At 38.9% G+C, this 16,684-nt stretch overlaps 1 protein-coding gene across 3 annotated transcripts in view; it reads right to left on the bottom strand.

The window, feature by feature from the left end:
* The window catches only part of KIF24 (kinesin family member 24), a 70,979-nt gene that overhangs the window by 43,513 nt on the left and 10,782 nt on the right, over positions 1 to 16,684 (bottom strand). Inside the window, exon 1 of one of the 3 annotated variants that reach the window (XM_059072763.2) lies at positions 16,285 to 16,451. The exons of the other annotated variants lie outside the window; for them this stretch is intronic. The gene's annotated coding sequence lies outside the window, so the exon portion shown is untranslated. Of the gene's footprint in view, positions 1 to 16,284; positions 16,452 to 16,684 lie in introns of those variants that run through there. 3 annotated transcript variants of the gene reach the window in all.

Below are 16,684 nucleotides of genomic sequence, written 5' to 3'. Positions count from 1 at the left end.
GTGGAAATGACACTATGTGACTTCCATGCCTAGTCCTCAAGAGCTCTTGCAGCTTCTACTGTTCTCTAGGGACTCTTCTGCTGTCATGTGAAGAAACCCAGCCAACAGGCATATTCAAAGCCAGACATATTAGAGAAGCCATCTGAGACTATTTAGCCCCAGTGGCGCCACCAGATGACTGCAGCCATATGACGGTCCCAGGTGAGACCAGAACTGTGAACAAATAAAACAGTAATTGTTTCAAGCCACTAAGTTTTGGGGTAGTTTACTACACAGCAGTAGGTAACTGCAACACTGACAGCTTCTCTGCCTTTTTAAATGCTGTATCTTTGCCTGAAATGTTCCCAACTCTGTCTGCCTACTTAAAATGAGCCATGTCCATTCTTTCAAGAGAGCTCAATAGCTTCCCTTCACCCCCGTAAAGACTTCTTTCTTATCTCAGCCTCTTCTACCATTTTACCACCAAACACCTTACGCAGTAGTTAAACCAGGCCACCAATCAATCCCTTTACTACAGTGTCTTCTACCTGGAATATCCGTCTTTCCTTGGAAAAACCCTATTTACATTTTTCTTCTGTGAGGCATGCCCTAGCAAGGGACAACTGGTATTTACACTGTGCTTCAGTAATAACAATAATAGCAGCTGGTATGTACTGAGCATATATTATGTACCAAGCACTGTTCTAAGCACTTTGTTAACCTCTAAACATCCTATAAAATAGATAAATGTGTGACCTTCAGCAAGTTACTTATTTAACATCTCTGAAACTCATTTTTCTCAACTGTAAAATGGAAATACAATAGTCCCCACAGTTTCTAGGGTTAGGGTTCAATGAGAAAATACTTGTAATAATGCAAATATTAATCAGCAATAATGCCCAGTATGTATGTAGTACATAAGTGTTGGTACCTATCACTACTGAGATTGTTATTTCTGTATTACTATTACTGTATTACTACTACTCACCCAGAACCTAGAAAAGAATAAGCCTTCAATGTTTTGGTGTGTTTTAAGTTATTTCTAAAAAGTTATATTCCCTACTTGGCTCAGCCTAACCAAGGGGAAGAGGTTAAGTGCTATGCAGACTTCTCAATTTCCACAGGCTGTACAAGATCCTGTATTTCACATACTTATTCCCTCAGCGACATACCCAACATTTCCCAATCCAACTCTGATAATCATGGCTTCTATTGCATCCCTTAATCAGTACCTTCAAGACCAACATATTTATATTGTGATGCTTGGATATCCCATAACATCATGGGAGGGGAAGATACCGGAGTTATCAGTAATCTGGACATGCAGATTAAAGCAGCCAACAGCATGCTTCTACATAAATTGGCAGCATAGTACCTTTCTGAGCCCTATAGTTAGCCTATGTTCTTTTGTTTCAAAATTGGATATGCTTCCTATATATAAAATAGATAACTAATAAGGACCTACTGTATAGCACAGCGAACTCTAGTCAATACTCTGTAATGACCTATATGGGAAAAGAATCTAAAAAAAAGTGGATATATGTGTATGTATAACTGATTCACTTCGCTGTACAGTAGAAACTAACACAACATTGTAAATCAACTATACTCCAATAAAATTTTTTTTAATTAGATACGCTTCTTTGTACCACATTTCATTTCACAAAGGTCCAGCCCCTCTCTCCTTCTGGGATAATCATCGGAATCACTCCAGGAACTTTAAAAAATATAGATACCTGAGCCCATCCCAGATCCATAAGAAAACAAAACAAAAAACCCCTCCCAGATCTTGAGGGGGAGCAGACATAAGAACACTGAAAAGGTTTCCCCAGGTGATTATGATTGTACTGCATTGATATATCTATCAAAATTACAAATGCAACTACACTAACCCAGCAATTCCACTTCTAGGAACATATCCTATAGATACTACGTACAAGTACAAAATGACATAGGTACAAAATTATTCATTGCTGCACTTTATATAATAGCAAAGAAATGGAATAGAGACTGGTTAAATAAATTATGGTACTCCATTAAATGTAATACTATGTAGCAACTACAAAGAATAAACTCTCAAAATATTACTGAAGAGAAAGAAAGCTCTACAATATATTAAGCGACTAAAACAAGGTACAGAACAGTTTGTATAGTAAAGGTATCATTTGTTAAAGAGAAAGAGATAACTGATCTATAATAGATCTATATATTCGCTTATCAGGCATAAAATATCTTTGACAGGATGAACAAGAAAGTAATAATACTGGTGTGGGGGGACTAGTTGGTGGACGGTAAGCATGGGAAGGAGACTACTGTATGCCAATAAATGTGGTAGTTTTTATTACCTTTCCTATTGTTATTTCTATTTCACTGCTGTCCCCATCACCCAGAGCAGGACCTAGAAGAGCTGTTTTGTAAATTGTGAAACTATGTAACTATATTACTGATTTTTTAAAATATATTTAAAATTTTATCTACTTCCCTTCTTCCCAATCTCTCCAAATTGATCTGATACAACTACTTGTTACTATTTTGGTGTTTTTCCCTCTGGCCTTTTTAAAAAATATATGGTTGATGTACAATATTATATTAGTTTCAAGTGTATGACCTAATGATTTGACATTTGCATAAGTTATGAAAAGATTACTGTAAGTCCAGTAACCATCTATCCCCAAAGTTATTGCAATATTATTGACCATATTCCTTACGCTGTATACTATATCCCCATGACTACTTTATTATATAACCAGAGGTCTGTATCTCTCAGTCCCTTTCACCTATTTCGTCCACCTCTCCCCCCACCTCCTAGCTTTTTTAAGTGCACTATTTTTACACTGTATTTAACACTGTACTCATAACTATACTGAAATCTAGTTTTCTATTTAATTTAAGCATTTTCATACCTGTTTGCTATAGCCATTAAAAACAATCCACACACACACACACAAAAAAACCAAAAAACAATCCACACTATTATAATGTTTGTTGAATAGATGAATTACCCCAGGGAGATGTGATTTCTCTCTTCCAGCTAGTGTTTTAATTGTAAAACTTACAGGGTATTTATTACCGACTCATATTTTTTATTTTTTAATTTATTGCCAGCGTTGTTCCAGAGACGATAAGGTGGCTCTGCCTTATACTATAGTGAGAATTCTTTTTTTTTTTTTTTTTTTGCGGTATGCGGGCCTCTCACTGTTGTGGCCTCTCCCATTGTGGGACACAGGCTCCAGACGCGCAGCCTCAGCGGCCATGGCTCACGGGCCCAGCCGCTCCGCGGCATGTGGGATCTTCCCAGACCGGGGCACGAACCCGTGTCCCCTGCATCGGCAGGCAGATTCTCAACCACTGCGCCACCAGGGAAGCCCTACATAAACTATTTTATTTAGTCTGGTTATACCAGAATTCTATTTAAAAAACCCTGTTGGGGCTTCCCTGGTGGCGCAGTGGTTAAGTGTCCTGTTTTGTGTTGGCTTAATCTGGCAACCCTATATTAGAATCAAGTTCCACATCTGGGGCAAAAATACTTCATAGGTGTTATCATGTGCTTCATAATACATCACACCAGAATACATACAAATGTCTGCAAATTGCAGACTGATTTCCTTCATTGTAAAGTTCTCTCATCAACCAATCAATCCAATGGTTTCATCCTCGGTTGATCGCTACCTGCCTCAATTATTTCACTGGGGTTGCAAAATGGTGATTTTCTGAATCTATCATTCTTTGTGGAATTTTCCTATAAAGAAAAACTTTCTGTCAACAACTAGGGCTATTTGATTATCCAAAGTAGAGTCTGCACATGAAGGCGGGCATAAAAATATTCTTTCTTTTAATTTCTAATTTTCAGAGTTAAGTAGTAGTAGTGCCCTAGTTATTTTGGATGGTGTCCAATGAGTTCTTTGGGGGTTTTGCTTTTGCTTTTTTTTGACGGGGCGAGGCAGGCTCAAATTCATTATTAACTCATGGGTTTTATATATTTCATGTGTTTCTATCAATTACCTTAGTCTTTGAGAGCTTCATCTTGTATATTTCCTGGCCAAAACCTAAAATCAGCTTTCTTCCAAGAAACACATATCTCTGTTTTAGAAGTAGCTGCCCTTTGTCCCACATCCAACTAAAGGTTACATATTCCTGGCAAGTCTTAAGCAGAGAGGGCCTGGGCATTAGGGAAAGAGGGGATAGAATAAGCACAACCACACCAGCCCTTCTCTTCCCTTTGGAGATCAGGAATAACACTATACAGCCACAAGTAGCAAATCCAGGAAAGTCACTACTCACTTCATATTTGAGTTACTTAATAGTCTTTCTAGATCAAGTTCTGACTTCAGTGTCAACCCCAAACAATTAGCTGTGGCTTCTGGGAGGCTTTATTAAGAAGGACATTGAGGCATTTACAATCATTAATAGAATACAGGATGAGAATTTGGGGGGCTGGAGAGGGCAAGTCATTTCCGTTTTATTTCTTGCAGCCCTCCTTACATACTGGAGTTAAGCATTTACCATTGACATCTTTGTTGCACTGTGACTATAAGGATGTCAATAGAGTTCCTCAACATAAAGGTGATAGGAAATAATAACCACTAAGAAGTGGAATGACCGGACAATGGAATATAGATAAAAATTTTTAGTAAATTAAGTATTTCAAATATTTTAAGAAATCTGTCTGATTTCAAATGTCCCCTATTACTAGTTCATAAAAATTCAGATAAAAATGACAAAGGGGTAAAGGAAGAGTTAGAGGTCAAGATGGATGATTGTTGATTTTGTTTAGTGTTGGAGAATTCCTATTATATTAGCTATAACTTTACTGGGTAACCTAGAGCAGAAAGGGTAAATATGCAGCCTACAAATATACAACACAAATACCAATCCATGCTGCTTCTCTCCCCTCCTGTACAAATGGTAAATAATCCAAATCTATTTCAATTTTTTCTTTCTTTCTTTTTTTGGCCGCGCCACATAGCATGCAGGATCTTAGTTCCCTGACCAGGGATCGAACCCATGTCCCCTGCAGTGGAAGCGCTAAGTCCTAACCACTGCACCGCCAGGGAATTCCCTCAATTCTTTCTTATTAAGCCCTGAAATAGCTTCAAGATCCCCTTTTGGGTGTGTGTACACAACAAGGGTACAAATCCATGCGTTTTGACAGTTGAATACACCTGTGAAATCACCACCACAATTAAAATACAGAATATTTCCATCATCCTTAAAAGATTCCTCACGCCTCTTTGCATTCCATCCTTCTCCCTGCCCCTGGCCCTAGGCAACCGCTGATCTGTATGATGTGCCATTATATGTTTGTTTTTCTAAAAGTTTATATAAATGGAATTATACAATATATTCCTTTTTGTATCTGGGTTCTTTTACTTAGCATAATGATTATGAGATTCATCCATAATGCACATATCACGCCCTCATTTTACTTAGGAGGAGAAAGACTGGAACGAATCAGTGAGTTGCCTGCCCAAGGTAACACAGCTCTCAAGTGACAGTTCTAAGATTCAAACTTAGGTCTTCTCATGGCTAGTCTCATGTTCTTTGCACTATTCCATGCTGCCTCCTTCAAAAGTAGCTGCAAAGACAGCTCCTTGCCAGCCCCCCTAACAGGCCCTCTATCTACCCTGCTCAACAGAGTGGCTGTCTCCTGCAGATCTGTGCTGCAGCATGGAATCTTTCACAGCTGCCACCACCTGGAAAATGCCCTGCAAACCAGCAAAATCCAATGGAGGCCAGATGGGCAGGGTTTTACATGTAGGGCCCACTCACATTCAATGCCACTAGTATGCAGAGTGCGCCTTTGTGACAAACTCAGAGACTGCTAGGTCTCAGCTGTTGGGGTAACAATCAGAAATAGAGTCTTGGAAGAAATCCAGTTGGCAGAAATTCAAACTTTCTTATCCTGGTGGCAGAGAAGATAAACTGGAAGGGGAATACATGCAACTTTATACACAATTAAGGAAGTTTATTCACATTCCAGGAAGTGGATAAGATCCAACTATTTAACATGTCCCCTCAAATTTTCCATTCATCTACCTAAACTATGTAACTCTACCCACCTAAACTGCCTGAACCTGAATTTGGAATCAGATAACTGTCAGTCATTTAGCTGTGTAACCTTGGACAAAGTCAATTAGTTTCTCTGAGTTTTATTTCCCTCTCTCAAAGGATGTGATAAAATTATTTATGTAAAACTAATTTGAGGGGCTTCCCTGGTGGTGCAGTGGTTGAGAGTCCGCCTGCCGATGCAGGGGACACGGGTTCGTGCCCCGGTCTGGGAAGACCCCACATGCCTTGGAACGGCTGGGCCCTTGAGCCATGGCCACTGAGCCTGCACGTCCGGAGTCTGTGCTCCGAAACGGGAGAGGCCACAACAGTGAGAGGCCCGCGTACTGGGAAAAAAAATAATAATAATAATAATAATAATTTTGAAAACTGTAAAGTACTCCATAAGGATGGACCTATGCTCTCTTACTCAGCACTGGATCACTGTGCCTGGCATGTAGGAAGTGTTGACTTATTAGAAACAAATAGATAAAACATATTAAAAACTTTTAACACTATTAAAAGATGGATTCTATTATTCGATTGATGAAAAGCTGAATACATAACAGAATCTAAAGGTAAGAAATTAGACATACTGAAGTAGATGTACTATATTTGCAAAATATACTAATTAATTAATAGTAATGCTATGTGTAGGCTTCTACTAATGTAATACTGTTTCATCGATGACAATTGTACAAATACTTTTCTCTCCTTCATTGGCATAAATAGTTGACATAAGTGCCTGGTTACTATATATTATGTGGAAACATCAGATGATGCTACATAACAAAAGACCAACACTTGATACAAATATAAGTCATGTGTATGTGTGGTCATTTTAATTGATTTTCTTTTAATCAACTTTACTGAGGTATAATTTGTGTATAACAAACTAGACCCCTTTTAAGTGTACAGTTCCATAAGTTTTGACAAATATATACCCATGTAACCACCATATTAATCAAAATACAATCAAGACAGTCCCATCAGAAAAGTTCCTAAGGCCCATTGGCAATCAATCCTCTCCTCCACCCTTGGTCCCAGGTAATCTTTGACTTGCTTTCTGTCACTATAGATGAGTTGTATTTTCTACAATTTGTCGTAAAATAAAATCATACAGTGTCATTGTTAGTTTAAATCTATTTAACATTTAGTGACTGAAAATTTTGTGATTTTTCCCTTTCTTAGGCCTTTGGTAAAAAGTTAAAATGATCATATTATTTACCATAGCTCTTTTTTCACTGACCTAAATGACATCTGCTAATAAAGGAAAAAATTTCTTAAATCAGTCTAATTTAACTGAGAAAAACAAGTAGTGAAACAAATTTGAAGAAAATAGCATAATCTACTGTCAACTTGTATAATTGTCAAGATTATTCAATATCTCTAATAAAGGTTTTTGATCACTATAAAAGTAGAAAACTTAAATCTAAGGTCTATATATTCCTTGCCAATAAGAAAAACTGGGGGAAAATGGCCCAAGTTCTAAAGCATCCAAGCTATTTTTAGTTTCTCAAATTTATGTGACATTCCCAAAACTTCAATTATCAAAGAGCAAAAGGAAAAAAGGGTCAATAAATCCCTTGAGGACATCATTAAACTTTAATAACTTTACTGAGATATAATTCACATACCATAAAACTCATCCATTTAAAGTGTACAATTCAATAGTTTTTAATATATTCACAAGGTTGGCAACCATCACCACAATCCAATTTTAGAACACTTTTATCACTCCAAAAAGAAACATTGTACCATTAAATTTTAGATGTTACACTAGCACCTAACAGAGAAAAGCGCTTTTCCTAAAACATTCACTTCTATAATTATCAAAAACAAAATTAACCATGGAAGAAATTGAGAAAATGTATTGAAGTTTTCTGGGGAAATTTGAGCTGTGGTCAAGAGCTATTAAGAATGCACAGGCTGAGTTATTTTTTACACTCTTCTAGTACAGAATGAAAATTTCAAGAGCTTCAGTTGAATAAATTAGAAGGGCATACCAAACATGTTCTAGGTGGGTGTGACGGCAATAGTTTTCAAGAAGAAATTCAGTATAAGTCTAATAATGCATAAACCAAAGCCAATTTCATTCTATTAAGAATCTTAGGAACTCTACCCTTACTTATTTTAAATAAAATAAACCAGACTGTTTAAAAAAAGCAAAAAAGTCTGACTTGTTTGTACATGGATTTCATAGGATCAAATAATCTTTGTTATTTTTATAATGGTTAATTAAATAATTCCTCTTTAAAGGTGTATTTATTTTTGTTACAAAGAATACAATGAAGAGGAAAGTAAAATGTGGCTTTGGGTGACATTTATAGTAGAAAAACAAAAGTTGAAAACATCTGTGTGTCACAGCCTTTTTAAAAGAAAAATATTCAAAGTTATTTCAGAAATAATTCATGTTCCCAAGTTTTAAAAAAATCCTCTCCGGGGCTTCCCTGGTGGCGCAGTGGTTAAGAATCCGCCTGCCAATGCAGGGAACACGGGTTCAAGCCCTGGTCCGGGAAGATCCCACATGCCGCGGAGCAACTAAGCCCGTGTGCCACAACTACTGAGCCTGCGCTCTAGAGCCCATGAGCCACAACTACGGAAGCCCGCGCGCCTAGAGCCTGTGGTCTGCAACAAGAGAAGCCACCACAATGAGAAGCCTGCGCCCCTTAACAGAGTAGCCCCCGCTCACTGCAACTAGAGGAAGCCCGCGGGCAGCAGCGAAGACCCAATGCGGCCAAAAATTAAATAAATGAATAAATAAATTAATTTAAAAAATTTTTTTAAAAAACCTCTCTGTTCGGCAATAAAATTTCAAATTATTTATGCTTAGCAACCCTGGAAACAACTAAAAGTTCACAAATGCCAGAAATAACCTGATCATTTGTGAGGTGATTAAAAAAAAACAGTAAGCAGAACTTAAATGTAATTAATCTTAGATCAAACCTGACAAATAAAACTTACAAAGTTCTTTAAATGACCATTAAATTTTAAAATAAATAAATATTTCTGCATAGAAAAGCATTTAAAAGGTACTTTTAACAAGTTATTATAATGTAACTGATTCTATTATGTTAGAGGAAAAGTTCTTAATAAAATGGCAGAGAACATACGGTTGTCTAGAAAGAAAATAAGGGACAGTGAGGCAGGTTATCTTCACTAAGGGGAAAAAGGTGTGGAAGGAGAAAATACGATAAATTAGAGAAGGCAGAGAGTTATGGAGAGCTCTGAGAGTAAAGGATCATGGGGCTAAATCAGAAACACTGAAAAAGTTTGGCATTATCTTACCAAGTTGAGGGCTTCCCTGGTGGCGCAGTGGTTGAGAATCTGCCTGCGGATGCAGGGTACACGGGCTCGTGCCCAGGTCCGGGAAGATCCCACATGCCGCAGAGCAGCTGGGCCCGTGAGCCGTGAGCCATGGCCACTGGGCCTGCGCGTCCAGAGCCTGTGCTCCGCAACTGGAGAGGCCACAACAGTGAGAGGCCCGCGTACCGCAAAAAAAAAAAAAAAAAAAAAATCTTCGGGCTTCCCTGGTGGCGCAGTGGTTGAGAGTCCGCCTGCCGATGCAGGGCACACAGGTTCGCGCCCCGGTCCGGGAAGATCCCTCATGCCACGGAGCGGCTGGGCCCGTGAGCCATGGCCGCTGGGCCTGCGCGTCCGGAGCCTGTGCTCCGCAACGGGAGAGGCCACAACAGTAAAAGGCCCGCGTACCACAAAAACAAACAAACAAAAAAAAACCAAGTTGAGTGTTCATACAGCATACAACCAAGCAACTCAACTCCTAGGTATATACCTCAGAAAAACTTCTGCATGTGTGCTTCAGGAGGCACATACAAAAAAGTTCACAGCAGCACTGTTCACAAGAGCCAAAAACAAAATAACCTGAATGTCCATTGGCTGAAGAACAGAAAAATAAATTTGGGTATATTCATACAATGGAACATTATACAATAGTGATAAAAGGACAAACTACACGAAACAATTTATCAATCTCAGAAACATCATGAGGAAAAAAACAAATCCCAGAAAACTACGTTCTTTTGCATAAGCTTCAAAAGCAAGCAAATCCAGTGTATTATTTAGGCATCTAAATACAAAATGAAGGATAATGGTTATCTCTGACAGAAGAGCAAGAAAATGGTGAACAGGAAGAGAATACAGGGATATTATCTGCTAGGTCTTGGGTATTTATTCATTTTGTATTGTGCTTTATAACTTACATATATGTTTCACACATACCCTTTGGAATGTACCACATGATATTTAGGTAAGGTAAAGGGAACAACAACAAAAAAAGAATCCTACAGCTAGCTGGGTCAATAGAGATCGTCTAGTCTATAGCTGATCTAGTCTATATTAGGCCCATGAAGGATTCCTTCATACCTTGTAGTTTGGCTTGCACAGTGTTTAAATTTTTTTAAAATTAGTTGCAATATTTAAAAAGCAGGAACAATTAAAAATATCCAGTTTCTGCTTTTCTTGAAAATTAAAGATACAGTTACATTGGGCCTACAATAAGATAAAGCAACAATGGATCAAAATTGAGTTATGGCTGCTCTCTTTAGAAGAGCATTTACTATCCATACTCCATGGTCCCCTGCCTCTGGTTCCTTTATACCCACCAACTTTATTTATTTACTTGAATTGGTTAGCCCTGTGGGCATCAGAGTTTGAGAACTAGGATCTGATCCAACACCTTCATTTTATGTGGTAACTGAGGCTCTGAATGATTAAGTGACTTGCCTAAGGTTACACAGCATTGACACGCTAAACCTCAGTGGCCTTTTCGAACACCTTACTATTTTCCACTTTCTACTTGCTCAATTATACATGTTTTAAATGAATATACTGTTCCTGAAAGTAAGGGACTACACAGGAAGGTCAGCAGGCATTAGAATATATTATACGCTCTCATTAATACAGAGGTAGTATGAAATACAAGGACTAAAATAGCTTCTGATTGCCAAGAAATATTTCTTCAGCTGAGTTCCCCTAAATGGTGACAATGACCACTCAAAAAAATAGGGCTTCCTGGTGGCGCAGTGGTTGAGAATCTGCCTGCCAATGCAGGGGACACGGGTTCGAGCCCTGGTCTGGGAAGATCCCACATGCCACGGAGCAATTAAGCCCGTGAGCCACAACTACCGAGCCTGCGCGTCTGGAGCTTGTGCTCCGAAACAAGAGAGGCCGCGATAGTGAGAGGCCCGCGCACCGCGATGAAGAGTGGCCCCTGCTTGCCGCAACTAGAGAAAGCCCTCACACAGAAACGAAGACCCAACACAGCAAAAATAAATAAATAAATTAGTTAAAAAATATATATATATAACAACTTTATTGAGGTATAGTTCACATACCATAGAATTCACCCATTTAAAGTGAATTCAATGGCTTTTAATACATTTACATACTAAACCCCCAACCCATCCAGCCCTAGGCAACCACTAATAATGATCACTTTTTTAAAAAGTCACCAAACCCACTGCACCATTAGTAACAGATACAATACAAACCTAACATTGTCAATGAATTTGCGTTAAGATGTTTGTGTACCCCACATTAGGCATTAGATCCCTAATTAAGAACACAAGAAATGCAATATTATCAGCGCGAAATTAAAAGGTGGATGATACAGTATACACTTTTCCTCCAACAAGGGAATTAAGTTATTTCAAACTCTAGGGATTATTCTATCTATAGACCACTGGTCTTAAAAGAAGACAAGGAATACTAGACAGCTGCTTAAAACAACAGCTGCAAAGAATGAGAATATATGATACCTAATGTAATTCTTAAGGCTGGATGTGAATTTGGGGATACTAATCATGTGAGTTATACCCAAAAGTAGTTTTTGAAAGATTGTTTCCTTTTGTAACTGAAAAAAAAAAAACAAGCTTCAACTTTGTTTATGGTTAAGTAGCTAATGCTTTGCAATTACTGCAATTCCTTTCAAGAGCCCCACTAGGACATTTAAAATTTTCTAAGTCTGGTGCAAAACATGGGAGCAATCACCTAAAAATAAGCATAACAAAATTGTTGAACCCAGTTATCTTAAAACAGTTCAAGTATTACCTCTCTAAATACAGAGGTTTAATTTTGAAAGAATTCCCAGGAACAGGTGGTAACCAATATTGGGTTTAAACTCAGTGTTTTATTTTTAAAATCTTGGTCTAATCCAATTGCAGAAGTTGTCATTTTCAGATTTTTTTGCCATTTTGCAGTTATAAAATACTTTCAACAAAATATATCTCACATGTTTAATTGGAAAAATAACGATTACAATCAGTTTTTATAAATTATTAAGATGACAGAGATGCTTTTACTCAGGGTTACATCCTCTTGGGAACCGCTGCCACAATGGCACCAGAAATTATTTCTAAAGGAGTGATGTTGAGAAAGCAAAGAACGATTAAAACAACAATTCCATTCACTGGGATCTAAATTATTAATACATAATTAATTATGCTACCTGATTAATCTTCCAAGACTTTGTGAGAGATGGACATTGTCATCACCTCACTTTATACAAATGAAAAAACAAAGGCATAGATAATTTATTATAAACAACTATGTGAATTTGTTTTTGAACGTGATTAGATATCTATTTGTTGGCTACATAATTCTATACCACTAGTTTTAACCAATCAAATCTCAGCATGAGCAGGTAACTTAAAAGACTATAATAGACACAGTACTGCTCCTCATTGCTTGTGAAATCTCAACTAGTCTTTTTGGCCTGGATATTGTGAAATGTTATTAACTGAGTACTTTCAGAATTCCAGTGTAACCTTAGTTCATCTCACAATAAAACTAACAATCTTATGGATGTCTTGCAGCAAAAACATGCAGGTATCACTATCAAAATGTCCCTATGATTGAGCATCTGAACTACTTGTCAATAACCAAACTCATTAACTCCCCACAAAATCTGTTCCTCCATCTCTTTGTTCCTTGGGGAAGTGAGGGTTGGGGTAGGGGAAGTGAGGGTTGGGGTAGGGTAAGTGACAAAATACCATCTATCAAGTCACTCAGAGCTAAACTGGGAAGCATCCTTAGACTCCTCCTTCTCCTTTAATCCCAAATCTGATCAACAGATCCAGTCAATTTAATCTCCTAAATATCTGTCAGATTTCCTCTTTGCTATCCTCATTCCTACTACCACACCCCTGGTGGTTCAGCCTCAGATGGCGGTTCACCTAGATCATTACATGTCTCTTAACCACTCTCCCTGCCTCCAGTTTTGCCCCCTCCAAACCATCCTCCACACTACAGAACCAGATCATTGTTTTGAAAGCACAGTTATGACCATGCTGCTCCCTTATTTAAAACCTTTCAGTGGCATCCTGTCACCTATCTAAAGGACAAAGTCCAAGCTCCTTAGCATGTCCTACTGTTATCTCTGTGCATTTATTCACATTGTGCTCTTAAATGGTCTCCTTCAACTCTCATCAAACCTCACTTTACCTGTCTACCTCTTACCCATTGATTAAAACACAAATGAGTTCTTTTCTGGTCTCCCCAGATGTGGTTGGATTTCCCTTCTATGTTCATATCATACCTTTTGCATATCTCTCATTGCAGTTATATTCTGTAATAATTATCTATGAGTATGTCTATTTTCTCCGTTAGAATATGATCTTGTGGTCAAGGAATGTGTCTTATTGATCTTTTTATCCCTGGAATCTAAAACAATGTCTGGGAATAATAAACATTCAGTAATTATTTAACGAATAAATATCCCTACACTATTTTTAGAACTATACAAAAGCATTTGATACCTTTTGCAGTCATAGGTGATAGAAACTTTTGTATCAGCGTAGTTTGATTACTCAAGAAAACTAAAGCAGAGTTGGTGGTGCCCTGACTCACTGCTCCTGAGCAAGAAAATGAAAGAAATTTCTATCTCTCAAATGAATTGCTATGGACACAGCTATGGTCACAGTTACAACAAAAACTTTTCACCCAGTCATTCAAGAAATAGCTTGAGGGACTTTTATGAGTTGGGCCCTTTCTAGACATTGAGGAACAAAGCAGAAAAAGTTACTGCCCTCAAGGTGCTATTATTCTAATGGAAGGAGATAATCAATAATCAAATAAGCAAGATAACTTCTGATGGTGATAAACGTGTTTCTCTGAGTTCTGGGAGCTGCTATAGCAAATTAATCAAACCTGAGGAGGGGGACGTGGGAACCTCAAATTTGTAGCCAAATCTGAGAGAAGTTGTGGGTATCTGGGTACCTACTACTTGTGATTGGCATCTGAAGTGGTATGGGAGCAGTCTTGTGGGACTAAGCCCTTAACCTCTGGGATCTGACACTATCTCCAGGTAAACTGTTAAATTGAGTTAAATGGTAGGACACCCAGCTGCTGTCATAGAGAATTGTGGGGACCCCACATATTTGGTTTTTCCCTACACAGGAAAAAGACATACTTGTGGAAAACTGAATTTTTCCAGTACGAATGGTACCTATTAGTTTATGCCTATGGAAAAGTCTTCTTGTTTAATAGGATATGAACATCAAAATCCTTGAGACAATATCTTGGAAAGTATACAATGACCACAACACTCAAAGTACAAGAAGTAGAACTCTACTACTCATTTAACAAAATTTGTTGAGGACCTACTCCGAACAAATTATGAACAGGTGTGCTGAGCCAGCACAGCAAACTGGATTAATTCATCAATTAAACTGAAGGGATCTGAGAAGAGTGGTTCAATCAACCCCTCACTTTACAAACAAAACTGCAGCCCAGAGAAAGAAACTGCTGTTCCTCCTAAACTGGAAGGTGAGAGAATCATCCCCTAGTTTGCCCCAAGGACATACTATGAATAGCTAAAGATTTTCATTAACAACATAAACCAACAGTTTTTAATGAAATTTTATGTGGGCAGTAGATTAATGTACTATGCTAATAAAAATGTATATTTATGTAAAGCCCTTGATATGATATAGTGCTTTGCACAGGGTAGATGCTCAATAATGGTAGCTATTACTTCCAGCTATATGGTCTTTGGAAGGCTGAGTGCATGATGTCTACCTGGCATCAACGGCTTGGCTAAATTGATAATAGAGCCACATGACTTCTAATCGAATTCAAACATTTGATTTTCCACATGGAAAAAGTGAAATCTAAAAGGGCTAAATGACCTGCAAAGCCAGCCACAGTGAGAGAGACAGAGCCGAGGCCAAACCCTGAATCCCCAGTCCGGGTTCCATTACATGCCACAGGTCTACAGTTTAGCTATAAGGTTATGTTCAAACTTTTATAAGAAGGTAATAAGAACAGAGCTGCTATACCTGACTTTTTTCAATCCTTTTATTAAAGTCATTATTGAGCTATGATTTTTGATATAAAAATCAACAAAGCATATTGGGAATATATAGCCTTAGGAGTTAACAACGAAACAACAGTCTTGGTAATGCAGTTCTATCACGGACACCTGATAAATGGATAGGCTACCGAAGTAGAGAGCCTACAAGCAGAACAGAAATACGAAAGAGAAAACACTTAAAATGTGACAACAGCTGTGGGTCACTAAGAAACTGAGATCAAGTCTTTTGGCATACAGCAACAACAGAATGGTTTGTTTTAAGCAAAGACTAACCGGGAGTCTAATAAAAACACTGGGAGACCAAGACTAAAAGCCACAATGCGGGAAGAGTTGTAGTAAGCAATCCAAAAGTTTTCCCTTTCACGAAGGGTGGAAAGCCCAAGTAAACTTTCAGGTCCTTTTGCATATGAGATCAGGATGCCCTCCCCCTTCCCCCATAAAGATAAAAAATAATCTCTGTATGGGAGGGAAAAAGGGGCAGGGCATAGAGGGGAATCCAATTTATTTGTGGTGAATTAAATTCAACTCAACAAATATTTCCTGAAAAATCTACTATGTGTAAAACATTGTGAAAGATGCTTGCCTTGCCTCAAAGACCTCAGAATTATATGGGAGAAGGGAAGAGAATGGGGTTCACGGAAGTACCCAAGGAGGAACAGAAGCTCTCTAAGAGAGGTTCCAGTCAGGGCTATAGGTTCAAAGGGGTAAAGAGGACTTCGAGACTCAAAAGGTTTCACGGGAGAAGTGAGGGAGAGGGTAGGCGAGTGGGTGAACGTTCGGACCATCGGGAGAGGTCAACTCCCGGTTCCCTCCCAACTGCCCGCCTCCTCACGCGCGTGGCGGGCGCCCTGCGCACCCTCTCCCGCGGGGCAGGCCGCAAGGCTCCCGAGCAGCCCAACCCGTCCCGGTTCTCCCCCGCCATTTCTCACCTCGGAGGCTTCCAAATTCCTCCTCGATTAACCCTTTCTGAAGACAGGAGAAAACGCTGACAGAAAAGAGCCCCAAGGCGGGCGACGGAGGCGTGCTGTCAGCTCAGTAGCTTGAGCCTGCCGCCAGGCCTCATCCCCATGGTAACACCGCCAAGCGCCAGTTCGAACGCCCGCGCCGACGCCAGCGCGCTGGCAGTCCAGCACCGTTCACCAATGGGCATCCAGGGAACTCGTGGACTTGGGCCGCCTTCTCTTCTAGAAGACCAATCAGGGAACTAATGAAACGGTGGGCGTAACTCTCAATTTCCGTCTTTCGGTCTTTCAACCAATTACTCCGCTTAAGTGAAGATCTCGCGATGTTCTAAGTGAGAGAACCTCACCTTTGAGGCGGGTCCAGAAT

This window comes from Kogia breviceps, chromosome 8 (genome assembly GCF_026419965.1).
Source record: "Kogia breviceps isolate mKogBre1 chromosome 8, mKogBre1 haplotype 1, whole genome shotgun sequence".
In the NCBI taxonomy this organism is placed as follows: domain Eukaryota; kingdom Metazoa; phylum Chordata; class Mammalia; order Artiodactyla; family Physeteridae; genus Kogia; species Kogia breviceps.
Note: the sequence above shows the minus strand (reverse complement) of the source record. Positions and strands in the feature narration are given on the sequence as shown.